Source organism: Scyliorhinus torazame, chromosome 8 (genome assembly GCF_047496885.1).
Source record: "Scyliorhinus torazame isolate Kashiwa2021f chromosome 8, sScyTor2.1, whole genome shotgun sequence".
Classification (NCBI taxonomy): Eukaryota; Metazoa; Chordata; class Chondrichthyes; order Carcharhiniformes; family Scyliorhinidae; genus Scyliorhinus; species Scyliorhinus torazame.
In genome coordinates this window covers 167,118,232-167,134,049 of record NC_092714.1, presented here as the reverse complement: position 1 = coordinate 167,134,049, position 15,818 = coordinate 167,118,232, and the positions used below count along the sequence as shown (strand labels likewise).

Here is a 15,818-nt window from a genome sequence, read left to right as displayed (position 1 = left end):
CAACTTCTGGATCGTCCGATCCTGGGCATCCAGCCTGCGCTCCAGCCGATCGATCGACTCCTTTATTGGGACGAGACAATCTTGTTTCTGTCTGGCAAAGCCCTCTTGGATGACCTGCATCAGCTCCTCCATCGATGGCTGGGGCGTTGCAGCAGGGGTCCGAACCTCGGCCATGTTAACTTCAGCAGCCGCTTCTACCCAGCCCTTGCTTATCTTTCTATTTCTTCCCTTACGGTCCCTTGGGGTTCTCCGTTCCATGCACCACAGTGTGGATCCAGTGCTTAAATGTCCACACTTTCCAAATCAAGACTCAAAGCCATGAAAAAGTTGGGGAAAAAGGTCCAAAAGCTCGGCCAGAGCGGGAGCCACCAAGCGACTTACTCCTTCATAGCTGCCACCGGAAGTCGAAGATCACTCCTTTTAAGGCGCCTGAGTGACCATGTAACTTTGCCATTATCAAAAGTAAGGGATGAATTTAATGTACATTCCCAAAAGAGCTTCTGTAATGGGACCAATCGAGGTTGAAGTAATGAGTTGATATGGGCCAAATTCAAGCAGTAAAGGTTGTGTCCGTTGAAGGGTTACTGGATCACCTCCCACTGCATATACTTCACTCGCCTTGTCTTTTAAAGGGAAAAATGGAGCATATTTATTCGGGACACAGGTTAATTGTGCCCCAGTATCAAAAAGAAAATCAATGTCTTGTTTTCCCACTCTCAATGATATATATAGTCCATCCAAATTGTTTTTAATTAAAGCGTGTAATGCTGTTTGAATGGACTCACTGAGAGTGAGGTCCACTAGTTTTTTGACCTCAAGTTGTGGTTGCCATTGTTATCTGTGAAACCTGTTGTTATCATCATCATGATCATGTCTAGGTGGTGTCCGTGCACGGGGTCTAGGTTGTTCCTTGTACGTATCATCATGATAAGTATTCCTGGGCGGATCCCTATAGTAGTCATAGAATCATAGAATTTACAGTGCAGAAGGCACTCCTTCTGCACTGTAAAGTCTATGATAAAGAAGGAGGCCATTCGGCCCATCGAGTCTGCACCGGCTCTTGGAAAGAGCACCCTACCCAAGGTCAACACCTCCAACCTATCCAAATAACCCAGTAACCCCACCCAACACTAAGGGCAATTTTGGACACTAAGGGCAATTTATCATGGCCAATCCACCTAACCTGCACATCTTTGGCCTGTGGGAGGAAACCGGAGCACCCGGAGGAAACCCACGCACACACGGGGAGGATGTGCAGACTCAGCACAGACAGTGGCCCAAGCCGGAATCGAACCTGGGACCCTGGAGCTGTGAAGCAATTGTGCTATCCACAATGCTACCGTGCTGCCCCTGGGGATGCCCTATCATGGGGTGGGTCCCGATAGTATGAGTCATGGGGCGGTTCCCTGTAGTAGTCATGGGGTGTCTCCCTGTGATGTGACTGACGGGATGTAACATTGGGTCTTTTCCCTGTAACTCCTCTCGTCTATGATACACCATCAATAATACACGACGAGTGATAAACGTAACTGAGGCTTTAATACGCTAAACAGCAAGCCCCCTGCCTCTGGACCTGAACTGTGTCCGGAGGCGGAGACTTGCCACTTTTATACAGAAGCCCGAGGGGAGGAGCCACAGGCGGAGCCAGCCTGGACAAGCCCAGGTATGTATGATACAGCACAATGCACATAATACAATAATGTGGTTTACCACATTCACCCCCTGTTTAACAAAGAGTCCGGCGGGGGCGAAGTGCTCTTAAAGGTCATGTCTGTCAGGGGCCTTGACCTTCCGCCATGATCGCCTCAGTCCCGGCTGTGGTGTGGGCGCCGGTGTCGAGACCTGCGCATCCGGGAGCGTGTTGTCATCTTCTTCACCCAGATGTTGAGTTGGCGAAAGGGGGGGGTGGTGTACGGGCGCGGATGGTGGTGCTTGTCGCCGGTGGGCCTGCGGGTGTCAGTTCGCGAGGGAGGTGGGCAGGAGTGGGGAAGATGGTGTAGGGTGGTGGTGGTCTCCGGGGAGCCTGCAGGAGCCAAATCCCGAAGGGAGACCGTGTTCTGCCGCCCGTCCTGGTGTGCCACGTAGTCATATTGGGGGTTTGCATGGAGCAGCAGGACCTTCTCGACGAGGGGGTCGGTATTATGGCTCCTCGCATGCTGCCGGAGAAGGACGGACCCTGGGACTGTCAGCCAGGACGGAAGCGAGACCCCGGAGATGGATCTCTTGAGGAAGGCAAACATACGTTCATGAGGAGTCTCGTTAGTAGCTGTACATAGGAGTGACCGGATGGAGTGAAGCGCATCGGGGAGGACCTCCTGCCAGCGGGAGACTGGGAGACTCTTCGACCGTAGGGCCAGAAGGACCACCTGTTTAGTATTATAGGTATTACGGTACCGGAGAGGCTAAAGTACAATTGGTAGAACCTGTATGCTTGCTATTGGCTAGAGTGTATAATAGCTCCGCCCTGATAGGCGGGGTATTAGAACCCGTGCCGCCCCAGCAGCGCTCATTCTGTACCTGAGCTGCTGGGGGAAACATCTAGCTTATTAAAGCCTTCAGTTGGACTACAACCTCGCTTTCGTGGTCATTGATCGTGCATCAATTTAATAAGCTAGGTTTTTAAGAAGAAAGGATGGAGCTCCGAATCAAGCCGGAGTGTCTGCAACTCAGCCCCCACGCAGTGAACTCAGCGGCAATCTTTAAGCACTGGCTGGCATGTTTTAAAGGGTATCTCGAGACGGCCTTAAATGCACCCACGGGAGAACAGAAACTGCATGTCCTGCGCTCAAGGGTGAGCCCGGAGATTTACACCCTCATCGAGGAAGCGGAAGACTTTGATGCAGCAATCGAGCTGCTAAAAGGACACTATATTCGTCCAGTAAACCAGGTCTATGCCCAGCACCTGCTTGCAACAAGACGGCAAACCCCTGGGGAATCATTGGAGGAATTCTACCGTGCACTCCTGGTGCTGGGAAGAAGCTGCGGCTGCCCGCAAGTTTCGGCGAGCGAACACACGGAACTCTTAGTCAGGGATGCTTTTGTGGCAGGTATGCTTTAATCACAAATCCGCCAGCGCCTGTTGGAGAAGGACACCCTGGGTCTCAGGGAGGCACAGACCCTTGCAGGCTCCCTGGACGTGGCCTCCAGTAACGCCTGCGCCTACGTTCCCGACCGCGCGGCAGCCCCCTGGGCAGCGTGGAACCCCGCAGTGGCCGACCCCGAGACTTGCCCCTTTCGCCGCAGGACTGCGCTACAAGGCGACCTGGCAACCCCGAGGGGCCCCGCTGCTACATTTGCGGGCAGGCCAAGCACCCCCGCCAGCGCTGCCCGGCCCGCGCATCGACCTGCAAGAGATGCGGCAAATAGGGCCATGTCATGGTGGTATGTCAGGCCCGAGCGGTGGCCGCGGTCTCCAGCGGCGAATCCGGACCGCCACCACAAACCTCTCCACGGGCCCCGTGTGGCCAGCGGTCACCGCCACCCCCATATCCCAGGGCCACGTGCGGACTCCGGGCGCCGCCATCTTGTTCAACGGATGCCATGCTTGAGGGATGGGCGGCGCCATTTTGTACAACCACCAATCAGACACCTCACGAACCTCTCCCTGTCTTCCTAGGAAGTCCTCCTCTGGGACCTCGTTCCCGACCTGGCTGGCAGCACCTGGACCCATCCTGCTCCGAAAACACGTGCAGGCGCACAAGTCGGACCTGTTAGTCGAGAGGGTCCATCTGCTCCATGCTAACCCCCAATACACCTATGTGGCGTACCCCGACGGCCGGCAAGATACGGTCTCCCTACGGGATCTGGCGCCCGCCGGAACTCACGCACATTCCAGCCACCAATCCCACCCTCCCCTCCACCGCTGCACCTTACAGGAGGATCGGTCCTTCCGCCGCCCCTGTCTAGGCCCCCCCACCCACGGATGCCTCCCACAGGTGCTCCCTTCCCAGGTCAGCCGTTTTCCCCACCAGCGCCGTCTAAGTGTGACGAAGATGCCATGGAGATCGAAGCCACGCTCCTGGAGTCACAGATGCCCAAGCCTCCACCGGACTCACCACCGGGGCTCCAACGATCACAGAGGACGACCAAGGCCCCCGATCGACTGATTGCTTCATTTTACCTGTAATCTGTAAATATAAAACACCAAATGTACATAGCTACCTGACTTGTAAATAGTTACTAAACACTGTACGTAGGTATTACGGTACCTCCATAACCAACTATACCATGTTGTTATGTTTTGTAGTTTCTGGCCACCACCTCCGCCGGACTTTTTTTTAACAGGGGGTGAATGTGGTATTATAGGTATTACGGTACCTGAGAGGCTAAAGTACCATTGGTAGAACCTGTATGCTTGCTATTGGCTAGACTGTATAATAGCTCCGCCCTGATAGGCGGGGTATTAGAACCCGTGCCGCCCCAGCAGCCCTCATTCTGTACCTGAGCAGCTGGGGGAAACATCTAGCTTATTAAAGCCTTCAGTTGGACTACAACCTCGCTTTCGTGGTCATTGCTCGTGCACCAACCTGTCCGTTTCCCCGGGGGTTGTAGCTGGTCGTCCTGCTGGAGGCTATGCCTCTGCTGAGCAGGAACTGACGCAACTCATTGCTCATAAAGGAGGAGCCCCGATCACTGTGGATGTAGGCGGGGAACCCGTGGCAGAGGTCATGTCAGAGCAGAGAATGGCAAAGGGGAATCTGGAGTACTCATCAACAATGTTGCGGAAGTACACGTTATGGTCAGTGGAGAGAAGGGGCCCTTTGAAGTCCATGCTGAGGCGCTCAAAAGGGCGGGAGGCCTTTACCAGATGTGCTCTGGCTGGCCGACAGAAGTGCGTTTTGCACTCAGCGCAGACCTAGCCGTCCCTGGTCATGGACCTGACCTCGATGGAATAGGGCTGGTTGCGAGCCTTGATGGAAGTGGATAAAGCGGGTGACAGAGGTCATTGTGGAGGGCCCAGAGCCGGTCTACTTGTGCGCTGGCACATGTACCGTGGGATAGGGCATCTGGGGGCTCATTGAGCTTCCCAGGATGATACAAGATATCGTCATTGTAGGTGGAGAGCTCGATCCTTCACCTCAGAATCTTGTCATTCTTAATCTTCCCCCGCTGTGTGCTTTTGAACATGAAGGCAACCAATCGTTGGTCAGTGAGGAGAGTGAATCGCCTGCCGGCCAGGTAATGCCTCCAATGTCTCACAGCTTTTACGATGGCTTGGGCCTCCTTTTCGACGGAGGTGTGTCGAATTTCGGAGGCATGGAGGGTACGGGAGAAGAAAGCGATGGGCCTGCCCGCTTGGTTGAGTGTAGCGGCCAGAGCAAAGTCCGACGCATCGCTCTCCACTTGGAATGGGATGGACTCAAAGAACAAAGAAGTCCGTGCCGACCATGCTGCCCGACTAAACTACAATCTTCTACACTTCCTGGGTCCATATCCCTCTATTCCCATCCTATTCATGTATTTGTCAAGATGCCCATTAAATGTCACCTCCGGCAGCGAGTTCCAGGCACCCACTACCCTCTGTGTAAAAAAAACTTGCCTCGTACATCCACTCTAAACCTTGCCCCTCACACCTTAAACCTATGCCCCCTAGTAATTGACCCCTCTACCCTGGGCAAAAGCCTCTGACTATCCACTCTGTCGAAGTCCCTCACAATTTTGTAGATCTCTATCAGGTCGCCCCTCAACCTCCGTCGTTCCAGTGAGAACAAACCGAGTTTATTCAACCGCTCCTCATAGCTAATGCCCTAAATACCAGGCAACATCCTGGTAAATCTCTTCTGCAACCTCTCCAAAGCCTCCCCATCCTTCTGGTAGTGTGACGACCAGAATTGAACACTATACTCCCAAGTGTGACCTAACTAAGGTTCTATACAGCTGCCACATGACTTGCCAATTCTTATACTCAATACCCCGGCCAATGAAGGCAAGCATGCCTTATGCCTTCTTGACTACCTTCTCCACCTGTGTTGCCCCTTTCAATGACCTGTGGACCTGTACTCCTAGATCTCTTTGACTTTCAATACTCTTGAGGGTTCTACCATTCACTGTATATTCCCTACCTGCATTAGACCTTCCAAAATGCATTACCTCACATTTGTTCGGATTAAACTCCATCTGCCATCTCTCCGCCCAAGTCTCCAAACAATCTAAATCCTACTGTATCCTCTGACAGTCCTCATTGCTATCCGCAATTCCACCAACCTTTGTGTCGTCTGCAAACTTACTAATCAGACCAGTTACATTTTCCTCCAAATCATTGATAGATATATTACAAACAGCAAAGGTCCCAGCACTGATCCTTGCGGAACACCAATACTCACAGCCCTCCAATTAGAAAAGCACCCTTTCATTGCTACTCTCTGCCTTCTATGACCTAGCCAGTTCTGTAGCCACCTTGCCAGCTCACCCCTGACCCCGTGTGACTTCACCTTTTGTACCAGTCTACCATGAGGGACCTTGTCAAAGGCCTTACTGAAGTCCATATAGACAACATCCACTGCCCTACCTGCATCAATCATCTTAGTGACCTCCTCGAAAAACTCTATCAAGTTAGTGAGACACGACCTCCCCTTCACAAAACCGTGCTGCCTCTCACTAATACGTCCATTTGCTTCCAAATGGTAATAGATCCTGTCTCGAAGAATTCTCTCCAGTAATTTCCCGACCACTGACGTAAGGCTCACCGGTCTGTAGTTCCCTGGATTATCCTTGCTACCCTTCTTAAACAAAGGAACAACATTGGCTATTCTCCATGAAGACAGTGAGGATCCAAAGATTTCTGTCAATGCCTCAGCAATTTCCTCTCTTGCCTCCTTCAGTATTCTGGGGTAGATCCCATCAGGCCCTGGGGACTTATCAACCTTAATATTTTTCAAGACGCCCAATACCTCGTCTTTTTAGATCTCAATGTGACCCAGACTCAACATCCACAAATTCCTTCTCTTTGGTGAATACTGATGCAAAGTATTCATTTCGTACCTCACCCATTTCCTCTGGTTCCACACATAGATTCCCTTGCCTATCCTTCAGTGGGCCAACCCTTTCCCTGGCTACCCTCTTGCTTTTTATGTACGTGTAAAAAGCCTTGGGATTTTCCTTAACCCTATTTGCCAATGACGTTTCGTGACGCCTTCTATCCCTCCTGACTCCTTGCTTAAGTTCTTTCCTACTTTCCTTCTATTCCACACAGGCTTCGTCTGTTCCCAGCCTTTTAGCCCTGACAAATGCCTCCTTTTTCTTTTTGACGAGGCCTACAATATCTCTCATTATCCAAAGTTCCCCAAATTTGCCGTATTTATCCTTCTTCCTCACAGGAACATGCCGGTCCTGAATTCCTTTCAACTGACATTTGATAGCCTCCCACATGTCAGATGTTGATTTACCCTCAAACATCCGCCCCCAATCTAGGTTCTTCAGTTCCCGCCTACTATTGTTATAATTAGCCTTCCCCCAATTTAGTATATTCACCCGAGGACCACTCTTATCCTTGTCCACCAGCACTTTAAAACTTACTGAATTGTGGTCACTGTTCCCGAAATGCTCACCTACTGAAACTTCTACCACCTGGCCGGGGACATTCCCCAATATCAGGTCCAGTACAGCCCCTTCCCTAGTTGGACTATCTACATGTTGTTTTAAGAAGCCCTCCTGGATGCTCCTTACAAACTCTGCCCCGTCCAAGCCCCTAGCACTAACTGAGTCCCAGTCTATATTGGGGTAGTTAAAGTCTCCCATCACAACAACCTTGTTGCTTTTACTCCTTTCCAAAATCTGTCTACCTATCTGCTCCTCTATCTCCCGCTGGCTGTTGGGAGGCCTGTAGTAAACCCCCAATATTGTGACTGCACCCTTTTTATTCCTGATCTCTACCCATATAGCCTCGCTGCCCTCTGAGGTGTCCTCCCGTAGTACAGCTGTGATATTCTCCCTAACCAGTAGCACAACTCCTCCACCCCTTTTACATCCCCCTCTATCCCGCCTGAAACATCTAAATCCTGGAACATTCAGCTGCCAATCCTGTCCTTCCCTCAACCAGGTCTCTGTAATGGCATCAATCTCATAGTTCCAAGTACGAATCCAAGCTCTAAGCTCATCTACCTTACCTGTTATACTTCTTGCATTAAAACATATGCACTTCAGGCCATCAGTCCCGCTGTTTTCATCAACATCTCCCTGTCTGCTCTTCCTCAGAGCCATACTGGCCCTATTCCCTAGTTCCCTAGTTCCCTCAGAATTTCGGCGGGAGCAGAGTGCAGGGGCCTGTCGGGAGGTAAGTTTTTGATTTAAAAAACACTTACCTGGTCCCGATTCTGTTCTTCTTTTCTGTTTTATTTTTTATTATTTTAATATACGGCGGGAACCGGAAGTTCGACCCGGAACCGGACGTTCGACCCGCGGACTTCTGGGAAGGTTTCACCCCCCCCCCCAACCAATAAATTCTGGTGGAGAGGAAACCCGAGACACTACACGTGTAGTGTCTCCCACCCGCCCTCCTCCTCTAACCTAATAATAAGACCTATTCGTGTGAGATAAATGCCATATTATATTCTTATTTTTTTTTAAATTTATTTATTAACCAGAACTTGGTTGGAAGTTAGAGGGATGGCAGGGAAGGTAGTGCAATGTTCCTCCTGCAGGATGTTTGAGGTGAGGGATGCCGTTAGTGTCCCTGCTGAGTTCACCTGCGGGAAGCGCACCCATCTCCAGCTCCTCAAAGACCGTGTTAGGGAACTGGAGCTGGAGCTGGATGGACTGAGGATCATTCAAGAGGCAGAGTTGGTTATAGATAGAAGCTACAGGGATGTAGTTACTCCTGAGAATGAAGATAGCTGTGTGACGTTTAAAAGGAGGGGGAAGAAGCAGTCAGTGCAGGGATCTTCTGCGGTTGTTCCGCTCAATAACAGGTATACCGTTTTGGATACTGTTGGGGGGGGGGGGGGGGTCTCTGGCACTGAGTCTGTCCCTGTGGCTCAGAAGTGAAGGGGGGAGAGCAGGAGAGCATTAGTTATTGGAGACTCTATAGTTAGAGGTACAGATAGGCGGTTCTGTGGCAATGATAGATGCTCACGGTTGGTGTGTTGCCTCCCGGGTGCCAAGGTCCGTGACGTCTCTGGTCGTGTTTTCAGGATCCTTAAGGGGGAGGGGGAGCAGCCACAAGTCGTGGTACACATTGGTACCAACGACATAGGTAGGAAAAAGGACAGGGATGTAAAACAGGAATTCAGGGAGCTAGGGTGGGAGCTGAGAGCCAGGACAGACCGTGTTGTCATCTCTGGTTTGTTGCCAGTGCCATGTGCTAGCAAGGTGAGGAACAGGGAGAGAGTGCAGTTAAACACGTGGCTACATGAATGGTGTAGGAGGGAGGGTATCAGTTACCTGGATAATTGGAGCACATTCTGGGAAAGGTGGGGCCTGTACAAACAGGACAGGTTACACCCGAACCAGAGGGGCACCAATATCCTGGGAGGGAAATTTGCTACAGCTCTTCGGGAGGGTTTAAACTAATTTGGCAGGGGGATGGGAAACTGATTTGTAGCCCAGGAGATAGCGTTGCTGGAGTTCAGGAAGTTGAGGGTAGTGCAGTACTGAGGAAGGTACCAAGGTCACAAGAGTGGACCTGCAGGCATGAAGGTGGTTTGAAGTGTGTCTACTTCAATGCGAGGAGCATCAGGAATAAGGTTGGTGAGCTTGAAGCATGGATTGGTACCTGGGACTACGATGTTGTGGCCATTATGGAGACGTGGATAAAACGGGCAGGAATGGTTATTGGAGGTTCCGGGGTTTAGATGTTTCAGTAAGATTGGGGAAGGTGGTAAAAGAGGTGGAGGAGTAGCATTGTTAATCAAGGATAGTATAATGGCTGCAGAAAGGCAGTTTGAGGAGGACCTATCGACTGAGGTAGTGTGGGCTGAAGTTAGACAGAGAAAAGGAGCGGTCACTTTGTTAGGAGTTTTCTATAGGCCCCCAAACAGTAACAGAGATGTGGAGGGAAAGATAGCAATGCATATTTTGGATAGGTGCAGTGGTCACAGGGTAGTTGTCATGGGTGACTTTAACTTTCCAAATATTGATTGGAACCACTATAATTCGAATAGTGGCTGTTTTTATCCAGTGTGTGCAGGATGGTTTCCTCACATAATATGTGGATAGACCGACAAGAGGCAGGGCCACATTGGATTTGGTACTGGGTAATGATCCGTGCCAAGTGTTAGATTTGTTTGTGGGAGAACACTTTGGAGATAGTGACCACAATTTTACTATAACAATGGAGAGGGATAGGAACATACGGCAGGGAAAGGTTTATAACTGGGGGAAGGGTAATTACCATGTGATTAGGCAAGAATTGGGAAGCATAAGATGGAAACAAGAACTGTCAGGGATAGGCACAATTGAGGTGGAGCTTGTTCAAGGAGCAAATACTGCGTGTCCTTGATATGTATGTCTCTTGTCAGGCAGGGAGGAAATGGTCAAGCGGCGGAACCATGGTTTACAAAAGAGGTTGAATGTCTTGTCAAGAGGAAGAAGGGGGCTTATGTAAGGATGAGAAAACAAGGTTCAGTTAGAGCACTTAAGGGATACAAGACAGCTAGAAAGGAGCTCAAGAAAGGGCTTAGGAGAGCTAGGAGGGGGCATGAGAAGTCCTTGGTGGGTAGGATCAAGGAAAACCCCAAGGCTTTTTACACTTGTGTGAGGAATTAAAGAATGACCAAGGTGAAGTTAGGGCCGGTCAAGGACAGTAGTGGGAACGTGTGCATGGAGTCTGAAGATATAGGAGAGGCCCTAAATGAATACTTTTCTTCAGTGTTCACAAAGTAAAGGGGCCATGTTGGTGAGGAGGATAGTGCGATTCAAGCTGGTAGGCTGGAGGAGGGAGATATTCGGAAGGAAGATGTGTTAGAAATTTTGAGAAGCCTGAGGATAGATAAGTCCCCTGGGCCTGATGGGATATATCCTAGGATTCTTTGGGAGGCGAGGGATGAGATTGCAGAGCCTTTGGCTTTGATGTTTATGTCCTCACTGTCTACAGGAATAGTGGCAGAAGACTGTCCCCTTGTTCAAGAAAGGAAATAGGTATAACCTTGGGAATTATAGGCTGGTTAGTCTCACTTCGGCCATCGGTAAATTATTGGAAAGTGTCCTGAGGGATAGGATTTATGATCATTTGGAAAGATACAGCTTAATCCAGGATAGTCAGCAAAGATTTGTGAGGGGTAAGTCTTGCCTCACAAGTTTGATTGTATTCTTTGAGGAGGTAACTAAGTACATAGATGAATGTAGAGCATTTGATGTCGTATACATGGATTTTAGTAAGGCGTTTGATAAGGTGCCCAATGGCCGGCTCATACAGAAAGTAAGGAGGCATGGCATAGAGGGAAATTTGGCCGATTGGATCAGTAACTGGCGATCACATAGAAGAATTTTCATCCTGGAGCCCAGTCACCAGCAGTGTACCACAGGGATCAGTGCTGGGTCCTCTGCTATTTGTGATTTTTATCAATGACTTGGATGATGGAGTTGAAGGTTGGATTAGTAAATTTGCTGATGACACCAAGATTGGTGGAGTAGTGGATAATGTGGAGGGCTGTTGTAGGCTGCAAAGAGACATTGATAGGATGCAGAGCTGGGCTGAAAAGTGGCAGATGGAGTTTTACCCTGATAAATGTGAGGTAATTCATTTTGATAGGGCAAATTTGAATACGGATTACAGGGTTAATGGCAGGGTTCTGAAGAATGTGGAGGAGCAGAGATCTCGGAGTTCATGTCCATAGATCTCTGAAAGTTGCCACCCAAGTGGATAGAGCCGTGAAGATGCTCTTCATTCACCTGAGGAAGGAGCAGCGCTCCGAAAGCTAGTGACATCGAAACAAACCTGTTGGACTTTAACCTGGTGTTGTAAGACTTATTACTGTGCTCACCCCAGTCTAACGCCGGCATCTCCACATCATGGCATGAGCAAGAGCAGGCATAGGGCTTCATGAACAGTGTCCTTACAGGGAACAGATCAGTCCGAGGGAGAATAGTCGTCGAGGAGTCTAGTAGCTGTGGGGAAGAGGCTGTTCCTAGATCTGGATGTGGTCTTTAGACTTCTGCATCTTCTGCCTGATGAAAGGGTCTGGAAGAGGGCAAAGCCTGGGTGTGAGGGGTCTCTGACAATACTGTCTGCCTTCCTGAGGCAGCGGGAGGTGTAGACAGAATCAATGGAAGGGTGGCAAGCTTGTGTGATTCATTGGACTGAGTTTACCACACTCTGCAGTTTCTTAGATCATAGATCATAGAATTTAGAGTGCTGAAGGAGGCCATATAGCCCATCGAGTCTGCACCGGCTCTTGGAAAGAGCACCCTACCCAAGATCAACACCTCCACCCTATCCCCATAACCCAGTAACCCCACCCAACACTAAGGGCAATTTTGGACACTAAGGGCAATTTATCATGGCCAATCCACCTAACCTGCACATCTTTGGACTGTGGGAGGAAACCGGAGCACCCGGAGGAAACCCACGCACACACAGGGAGGATGTGCAGACTCTGCACAGACAGTGACCCAAGCCGGAATCGAACCTGGGACCCTGGAACTGTGAAGCAATTGTGCTATCCACAATGCTACCGTGCTGCCCTTGCGATCTTGGGCTGAGCAGTTGCCATACCAGGCTTTGATGCAGTCAGATAGGATGCTCTCTATGGCACATCTGTCGAAGTTTGTGAGAGTCGATGCAGACATGCCGAATTTCATTAGCTTCCGTAAGAAGCAGAGATGTTGTTGGGCTTTCTTGACTGTTGCATCAACATGAGTGGACCAGGAGAGACTCTTGGTGATGGTGACCCCCCAGGAACTTAAAGCTATCGACCATCTCTACCTCAAAGCCATTGATGTAGATGGGGCATTGGGGGGGGGGGGGGGGGTTGTGCTACGCTTCCTGAAGTCGATGATCAGTTCCTTGGTTTTGCTGACATTTAGAGAGACATTGTTTTCGGTACACCATGCAACCAAGTGATCTGTCTCCTTCTGTAGTAGGACTCGTCGTTGTTTGAGATATGACCCATCACAGTCGTATCATCTCCAAATGTATAAATAGAATTGGAGTGAAATATTTCCACACAGTTGTGTGTGTATTGGGAGTAAGGTAGAGGACTGAGCACACATCCTTGTGGGCCCCGGTGTTGAGGACTATTGTGGAGGAGGTGCTGTTGTCTATCCTGACAAATTGCGGACTGTTGGTAAGGAAATCAAGGATACAGCTGTACAGGGAAGGTTAAGTCCAAGATTGCAGAGTTTGGTTATTAGTTTTGTCGGGATAATGTGTTGAAGGCAGAGCTGTAGTCTATGAACGGCAGTCTGACGTGGGTTGTTGTTGGAGTGTTGATTGTCGGGCAATATTTACCTCCAATTCTATCTATACATTTGGGGATGGTACGACTGTGGTGGGAGTGTTTGGTCGCGGAATCCTGGAAGATAGGCAGGAGAGTGAGGGGAAGAGGTGAGAGCAGAATTATGAGAAGGACACAATTTTGGAGGATCATTAGTGAAGAATTCTGTTTTTCTCCGAGCTGACTCACTTGTCACTTTCACTGACTCAGCTTTTTATTTCCAATTGATTTTTAAAACTGAAATGTTACGACACCCTGTGCGAGTGCACGGTCAATTCCAGCCCCACAGACTCCGGAGTCCCAACATAAGCGAATTAACCAATAATTTGTGTTTTCCTGAGATCTTTAACCTGCTCCAATGAGTTACAGGCATCAGATTCATAGATTTATAAGTAAAACATAAACTGCTTATTTATAGCAAGATTGGAAGATGAACATTTAAACAAAATAATTAGTATTATGGTCTACAGTCTATCTATTCCCCCCAAAACCGACCCCCCTCCACCCGGACACACACAAAACACACACACAGTGGAAGGCTACAAAAAGGGTTAAGATGAAACATCGTTGCTGCAGTTGTGGCTTCTGTAGGCGCCTGTCTTCTCTGAATTTGGGGTTCTGTGGCAGAGTCTGTGATTAGTCTGCCCGACCAGGGGTGTTTCATTCTGTCCAATTCAGTAATTTAAACAGAAATCCCAAATGGTGCAACAATGTTGTAGCAGCTAACCAGAAGACTATAGGTCAAAGACAGGTAGCAGGGCAAGGATAAAAAGGAAACACAGAACAGACAAAGGTTTTACAACAGTGTCCCAACAGAATGTTCTCAGACATGTTCTGGCACAATGTGAATTCACATTCTCTGCATTATTGGTCCAATAACAGCATTGAATTGAGACTGTTTACATATCATACATACATAGATACATAGAAGATAGGAGCAGGAGGAGGTATTTTGGCCCTTCGAGCCTGCTCTGCCATTCATCACTATCATGGCTGGTCATCCAACTCAATAGCCTAATCCTGTTTTCTCCCCATAGCCTTTGATCCCATTATCCCCAAGTGCTATATCCAGCCGCCTCTTGAATATATTCAAAGTTTTAGCATCAACTACTTCCTGGGGTAATGAATTCAACAGGCTCGCCACTCTTTGTGTGAAGAAATGTCTCCTTATCTCTGTCCGAAATGGCTGTGACCCCTGGTTCTGGACACACCCATCAATGGTAACTTCTCCCCTGTATCTACCCTGCCTAGTCCTGTTAGAATTTTATAAGTCTCTATGAGATCCCCCCCTCATTCTTCTGAACTCCAGCGAGAACAATCCCAACCTAGTCAATCTCTCCTCCTATGACAGTCCCGCCATCCCTGGAATCGGTCTGGTAAACCTTCGCTGCACTCCCTCGAGAGCAAGAACATCCTTCCTCAGAGAACGAGACCAAAACTGCACACAATACTCCCAAGTGTGGCTTCACCCAGGCCCTGTACAATTGCAGCAACACATCCCTGCTTCTGTACTCGAATCCTCTTGCAATGAAGGCCAACATACCATTAGCCTTCTTTACCGCCTACTGCACCTGCATGCTTACCTTCAGCGAATCGTGCACAAGGACACCCAGGTCCCGCTTGTACACTCTCCTCTCCCAATTTACAACCATTCAGGTGTAATCTGTCTTCCTGTTTTTGCTTCCAAAATGAATCACCTCACACTTATCCAAATTATACTGCATCTGTCATTGGTTTGCCCACTTGCAAACCTGTCTAGATCTTGTAGGATCCCTGCATCCTTGTCATAATTCACCCTCCCACCTAATTTGGTATCATCTGCAAACTTTGAGATGTTACATTTTGTGTTCTCATCCAAATCATTAATATATATTGTTCTATATATATTATATATATATTACCCTCCTTACTCTTTGAAAGGATAGACGGGCCTGTCTTTATACAGAAAGTTGGGGCAGCACGGTAGCATTGTGGATAGCACAATTGCTTCACAGCTCCAGGGTTCCAGGTTCGATTCCGGCTTGGGTCACTGTCTGTGCGGAGTCTGAACATCCTCCCCGTGTGTGCGTGGGTTTCCTCCGGGTGCTCCGGTTCCCTCCCACAGTCCAAAGATGTGCAGGTTAGGTGGATTGGCCATGATAAATTGCCCTTAGTGTCCAAAATTGCCCTGAGTGTTGGGTGGGGTTACTGGGTTATGGGGATAGGGTGGAGGTGTTGACCTTGGGTCGGGTGCTCTTTCCAAGAGCTGGTGCAGACTCGATGGGCCGAATGGCCTCCTTCTGCACTGTAAATTCTATGAAATTCTATGAAGTTGCTCAGAAATAAGGCCCATGACATCTCCAATGCCCACCTGAGTGAATCAATGAAACTTCAATGTCTCATTTGGAAGATTATATCACCAACAAGGTAGCACTCCCTCAGTATAGATGGAGTTTGTACGTTCTCCCA

The 15,818-nt window shown here is 49.2% G+C and overlaps 1 protein-coding gene across 1 annotated transcript in view; it reads left to right on the top strand.

Moving 5' to 3' along the window:
• Positions 1 to 15,818, top strand: part of LOC140428237 (uncharacterized) — a 504,514-nt gene that overhangs the window by 311,971 nt on the left and 176,725 nt on the right. The gene's annotated exons all lie outside the window — the stretch shown is intronic.